Genomic DNA, 7,556 nt, shown 5'->3' with positions numbered 1-7,556 from the left:
TCTATGGAGTAGTATTCTTTACATGTATGTCATATATAGTCCTAGTTGAATATTTTTTGGATCCTGAGAACAGACTTAGACCCTCTGTTTAAATAGAATTATTTTAAAAACATTCATAAAAGAATGGTGGGGGGGGGGGGGAAGCTTACAAAGTAACCATGGGGAGAATACAAGCATACTGAATTTATTTTGTCTTAAACAATTCAAAGATGAGGGAGCATAATAACATGAGTAATGAATTACCAACTAAGTCATTGAAACTGTGACATTTGTTCCACTAGACATTTTGTACGATAAGTATGTACAAATATTGATTACTTTTCCTAGTCTGATACAAATGTGCTCCTTTTTAGAATCAAGTGGCTGATGTAGTTGTTCTTTCAGTGGGACTTCAAGGCAGTGAATAATTGAGAAAGTTGTAAACATGTTTAGATGCTAAAGCGTAAACACAATTGAGATTGTGGTATCTTCTTTGAAATGAATGAATCTTCATCTAATAGATGTGCCATATAACTTATGATATAATTTTGAAAGTCATGAGTCAACTTTGTATTTCAAGTGCAGTTATGAAAAAATCAATTAAAAATACTGTTTACCCTAATGCTGTAATTCACAAGATCTGATTTCTTGGTCCTGGTATAACAACTAAATTGTTGTCTCTTCTGTTTTTAACTGCAAAAATAATTTTAGAATCATAAAATATCAGAGGTGGGTGAAAGATTCCATTTAATACATCACTTTTTATTCTTTTGAACGACCAACGTGTATTATAAGTAATTATATTTCTTGGTTTAATTCATAGTACATCTTAGTTTAAATCTTTCTATTTTCTGGAAAAATCACAGTGTTAAAAGAGAAACCTGATATAAACCATGATTTGTGTTAATTTCTTTAATTGGTGCTTGCAGTTCCTCTAACAGGCTGGGTATAAAATTGCTAGACATCTTTAATTAATAGGAGTAAGGGAAAGGAGAAGGAATGTCAAGACCAATGGCAGATAGGAAGTAGGCTTTATTTTTGTTATGAAGAGAGGGTATCATTATTTTGATTTGAAAGAAATGTCCTATATTCTCGAAAGACAGTATTTCTGGTGGTTGCTTGAATTTTATAGTTCAAGAAAATACTAAATATAGAACTTATTAATATCCTAGGGTTTTTTCCCCATTAGAATCAATTGAACCTTATTTCATCCCTAGCATTAACATCTTTTCAGAAGAGAGTATTGATGAAAATATTGATCTTTTGACAAAATCCATTTCATGGAGTATGTTGATGCTATTTAATTGTTCAGTCATATTAACCAGGCCTTCAAATTATTTTATGTAGCCTAAGAGTTTAAGCCTAAGTGAAATATAAAATTGGAATAGGACTTTTAGTTATCACTATAGTACGTTAAATGGTAAAATGTATTTATCTCCAAAACACCTAGAAAACAGGGATATAGAACATATTCTCTGTTTGTGCATTTAAGCATGCACTTGCAGCTCTTCTCTACTATCCCAACTCACAGCATTTTCTGAACCTTTGCCCCCATCTCTGTGTAATTCATGTCATCCAATGTAATACTTAGTGTGAACTCTTCTTATACATAGCTTTTCCCTCTCTCCAGAACATCTCAGCTTTTAACAGAGCATACATTTCAAGATTCTGACCAGAGCTGTGAATATTTCCCCCAAAGAAAAACAGAGATGGGTACTATTAAAAATGTTCAAAATTTTGGAATCTCTACATTTGTAACTATCTTAAATAAACTCCTCATGACTGAAGTGTAATAACATAACTAGCATAATTTTATATTAGTGTTAGCCCCAACTAGTAATATAAAAAAGTCTTACTTTATAGTGATTTTTCAGGTAATGCTTGATGATGAATGATTGATTAATAAAAAATAAGCCTATGGAAGTAAACACATACACACAGACACACACACACACACACACACACACACACACACGAGAAGCACTCATCTTGATGTTGGTATTTAAAAAGTCCTTAATGAGAACTAAAATGCTATCTATTATAGATTATAATTGTGATTATTTTACATCAACAAGTATTGGCCAAGTAGAAAGAAAGTTGGCATCAATCACAAAAACATAAACTGGACAATGAAACGTTCTTGATATTTACTAGAAAGAGTCCTGGGTGCTTCCACCCTTTGGGAGCTGGTGAAGATCTTCCTTTTCACTTTTTCATGGTTCATTTCCCATGTGACTCAGTCATCTATTTATCATCACACAGGGATGATGATTCCTTACACACAGTGGGTATGCAGTAACTACTATTTACCAACCAAAAGAAGACTTGTAAAACTATACAATGAATTATGAATGAATGGCATCTTTAAACGAGCATATATAGCAGAGGTATAAATCTCAAGGGGGAAAATAATATTAAATTTGGCTGCACTGATGCTTCCAACATTTCCAGTAACCCTGGTGAAACTTTAGTTTTCAATGGCATATTATAATATTACCATAAAACTATAACACATAGGGCAGACTCCTAACTGCTTTTTCCCAGCTACTTTTTTCCTATGGGTTTAAGTATTCTGTTGATGTATTTATTACACGGTAACCATTTTGCAGTCAACTCATGTTCTGAATATCCTGTTAAAAGTGAGTAACTTAACTCAATGCTAGAGAGCCACAGTAGCATTCCTTCATTCCTGCAGTATAATCCTTAATTTGAAATGGAGTTTGATTGTTTTAACTACAAAACATAAAGGAGCCTGCACTACATCAAGACCTTTAATGGGAACTAATGGAAATTTTGGCATAAAATAGTAGAATTAATTAGATCCAGCAATGCACACTGTTTAACTGCTAGACTGCCATTTTACACTGATTTGAAGTCATACATACTTACCAAAAGACATTGGGTTGATTGCACAAAGGAGTTGAACACTCTTTTTACATTCGCTGTGTAAGTTATTATCCACTGTGAAAAGATTATTGACTCTTTTTAAGGAGATATTATGGAGAGAAATGATTGCTACCAGGATGACTGGTAGAATTATGTATGAGATAAGTAATAACTCTAATTTCTCATCTGCTGAATAAATGGCTTTAATTTTAAAATACTAGTTAGTGTATATGAGATTTCTGCTGAATTGAGCAGAATTATCAAAGCTGGTTTTGAAATGTAATGGACACTGAAAATGAAACATAAACAAAACCTTTATGTACACCTTTGTTTGATAGTTATATATCCTAAATTGTTAGTGATGTTTTGTATATTTTATTTATGACCTGAAAAAATATTGCACATATATGTCTTATCCTGGATGTTACTAATAGGGTGTAGAAAATGCTCATGCCTCTGTTTCTTATATAAAGATCAATCATACTTATTGATAATTGATGACCATTTAGTTGGTATGGAGACAAAGATCAATTAAATCTATGTAAGCATAAGACTCTAAAAAGTCCTTGTGTGATTTCCCTATAGTGTTTCTTTCCCAGTATTGTGATTTTCTGTAGCAGTATGCCTCAACCTTGCCTGCTTATTGGAACTATCTGAAAATCATGCTGTAAGATACAGATGTGCATCAGAATCAGTGACAGATTACTTCTTTGAAAGCCTGTCTGTGGTTAGTGACCACATACCTGTGAATCAGTATGCACACAGATAGCAACTGCAACACACACATCGGTGTTGACTACTTATCTCTCAGTGATAACCTGTGGTGTGTGTAAAAGTGGATAACTGAAAGAGGGAATTGAACGACAAAGATTAAACTAGTACAGCAGAGAAATGGCAACTGAGAAGGGGTACTTATCAACATAAATTAGGGAAATGGTAGTGACAAAAAGGCTGAGGGCATCCCAGAGCAAGTGCTCTGACAAAGTATGTGACATTAAAGGAATTGAAATTTTCATAACGTTGAAAGTGTAGAAGATAAAATGTTGGAAGCGGACTCAAACTTAGGAAGAAGTGTGACAATTCACTAAGGCAGAGCAAAGATGCTCACTCCAGATCACAAGTTATGTGATAAGAAGGCAACCACTGTTCAAACCACACTTGATACATTTTTTTAACTTGTTTTATTTTTTATTTTTTTTAAATTTATATCCAAATTATTTAGCATATAGTGCAACACTGATTTCAGGTGTAGATTCCTTAGTGCCCCTTACCCATTTAGCCCATCCCCCCTCCCACGACCCCTCCCGTAACCCTCAGTTTATTCTCTATGAGTCTCTTCTGTTTTGTCCCCCTGCCTGTTTTTATATTATTTTTGTTTCCCTTCCCTTATGTTGATACATTTTTAACAAAGAAATAATACACTTCCATTCTCAAAGTTTCCAATATTTAAATCAGTGTTTTAATTAATAATTACTGTTTATATTTCCCTATACATTAATAACTGAGAATAAGAAATGACTGAGAATAATAATAATAACTGAGAATAATAATTTTTGATGTTTTAACTATAATTTTTAAGCCACACAAATATCATTTTCCCACTAATATTATAATTTCTTTGCATGGTTTCAGCTTACACAGCCATTTTTATAATCCTGCACTACAATGCAAAGTGAAGACTGCCCATGTCTAGCTAGAAATAGTTCATTAACTAAATAGATGAATGAATGGTAAAATATCTGGGAGAGAATTTATTTATTTATTTATTTATTTATTTACTTACTTATTTTTGAGATAGAGAGCAGGGGAGGGGCAGAGGGAGAGGGAAAGAGAGAATCCCAAGCAGGCTCCACATTGTCAGTGCAGAGCCCAATTAAGGGCTTGATCTCACCATCATGAAATCATGACCTGAGCCAAAACCAAGAGTCAGAGGCTTAACCAACTGAGCCACCCAGGTGACCTTGGGAGAAAATTCTAATGGTAGCATCTTTAAGTACTTCTCAAATCATGTTATTGTCAGTCATCTACTTCAAGTCCAGGCTACCACTCTGTAAAAGATAAACAAGGTTCCCATTTACTGCTTTTATCTCACTTCTCTGCTCCTGTCAGAAAGTCCTCCTTCATCAACTCACAGTCACTGTGTCTCTTTCACCACATTTCCTTGCTTGTGCCTTTGTTTCTCAGTCCTTCTCCTTCTGCTTACTCTTCCTCACTTTCAAATGTTAGCTGAGGTCTTTTCCTCGGTGAAGGCTTCTAGATGTTTCTGTGTTGTCTTCTTCTCTTTTACAGCCTCACATAGAATTTTTATTTATACTTTCACTTACAGCAGTTACTATAGCTAAAATTTTCCATTTAGTAAAATAATTATTTCACTGAGGCCTGTCTTAGATACTGTAGTTCCTTCATAACAGCTTTCATGTCTGATGTGCAAACTAGGTTCTCACTAAGTATTTGTGCAAAGTTATAGGGCTAGGAGTTGCCCTGTAAAGGATTTTGACCCAGGTCTTTTCTGCTCCATATTCCCAGCTCTTCCTATCATTCCAGGCTGAGTCCTAAAGAAACGACCCCAGAGAGCCCAGTCTATGGCACCATGGAGAAGTTTTCTTCATTAGCACATATTCTTTTCTTCATCCTCTTTATCCTTGGCTGGTTTTAGTTTCAATCCCTTTTAAATTCCCATCTCCTCCTTTTGTCTTCCATTACTATTTCAGTCTGAACAGGAAATTAAAACTGAGGTTCAAGTTTGGCAGGGCACTGTATAATAAATACCCTGTATTTTAATTGTTTATATGCTGGGAATTCTCAGGATCTGAAAATCAATCAACTAAAGCCTTCACTGAAGTAGGACTATCTTGTTAAGCTTAGTGAAGAAAGCTTGGCTCAAGTTCATCTGTGAGAATGCCCTCATAATACAAAGTTTTAATATAATAGCTCACCTAATAATACATATATCAAGGGTAAAATATATTTTATTTATTAAATCATACATTTCTGCTATTCTTTGTATAATTGGCATAGCAATCAACAGTTTGATGGTACTTCTTTTTAAAAAGAATTAAAAATAAAATTAAATTATCTTTAAATCAGTATTTATTTCATATTGCATATTGTTCTAGAAATTGAAATAACTTACACTCAGAGCCAACTACTTAAGAGAGAAGGAAGAATTACATTTGGCTATGTCTGTGTGCACATGACATAACACATACTCTTACAAATTCTCCTCCACTCCCACCAAAAACTTCCAGAATGACAAATAAGCCAAAGTCACTTGCCTAGTGATTAAAACCTAGAGTAGAATATCCCATGAAAAACTCTCCCCTGCCCCCTAACACACAAAATTCCTGGACTTCAGATACGGATCTGAAATTAACAAAATGTGTCACTATTTCTTAGCTTCTTTTTCTGCAGCATTAGTCATACTATTAGTACCTACCTCATAGTATTGTTGCAAAAAGTAATGGAGATGATGTATTTAAGAGCTTAGCATAGAATCTAAAGACCAGAGAAGTGCTCAGTAAATATTAGTATTAGTTATTTATTAAGATGATGCTTGTATTGTTTTCTCCTTTGTATTTTTCCCATTAGTACTATACCTTCTCCCAGGTATTTTTCCCCACTTACACTACACCTCTACCTCATCATTTCTAAATGTCTCTAGACATTGAACAATGTCTAGAGACATTGTTCTCTGAACAATTGGTTTTGTTACTCTGAACAATTGGTTTTGATACTCTGAACAATTGGTTTTGATGGAAGCAGGTTGCCAAGATGGTTGTTTCAAAGCAGATATTTCAAAGGGATGAAACTTGGGCATCTGATGAATGTCAGGACATAAGATTCCTTGGGCAGAATCTTTTGGTGATACACACATTTTAAGTGACTACATATAGACTAGTGCTACATACTGGTGAAAGTTAGATCTGGAGGCATTATGCCTTATCTTAAGAGGTTATCAGTCTTAATATCCAAATTAATATGGATCTGTTATAAATATCTTCATACTTAATTTTTTTCTAAGTTTTTATTTTCATTGAAGTCACGTTTAGAGAGGGTATGGAGAAGGAAGGAACTATCCCACTGAATTTTAATCACTGAGTCCTAATCGAATTCCTGCTCCCAAATTTACTTTTTAAACTCTGTATGTATGTATACTGTGTATGTATGTATGTATGTATGTTTATCAACCTATATCAGAGCTGGAAAACCCATATGTCCTATAGTTAGAACTTAATTCTCTCCATTTACTTATTCATAAATTTTCAGGAAATGAAGCTTTCAAGATTTTGTATTCTCCTATATTCTCATATCTAATATACATTTTTTCCAGTTTGCCTCTCTGATCGATGTGTACTTAATGACAGAGATATATTCTACCTTTATTTGATCTAGGAGAATATTAAATAGTTTTAAAGTTTTAAATGATACCCTAGGACAGTAGCAGGAAAACTTTTTTTCTCTAAAGGGGCAGATTGTAATTATTGAGGCTTCTTGGGCCATATGGTCTCTGTCACAATTATTCAACTGTACCATTGTAGCATGAAAACAACCACAGACAACATCTAAATAAATTGATGTAGTGGTATCCTAATATAATTTTACATATATACATTAAAATTTAAATTTTATATAAATTTCATATGTTACAAAATAGCATTCTTGTTTGGATTTTTTTCAACCTTTTTAAATGT

The sequence above is a fragment of the Neofelis nebulosa genome, chromosome 5 (assembly GCF_028018385.1).
Source record: "Neofelis nebulosa isolate mNeoNeb1 chromosome 5, mNeoNeb1.pri, whole genome shotgun sequence".
NCBI lineage: Eukaryota > Metazoa > Chordata > Mammalia > Carnivora > Felidae > Neofelis > Neofelis nebulosa.
The sequence above is the reverse complement of the archived record's forward strand: the minus strand, read 5'-3'. Positions refer to the sequence as shown.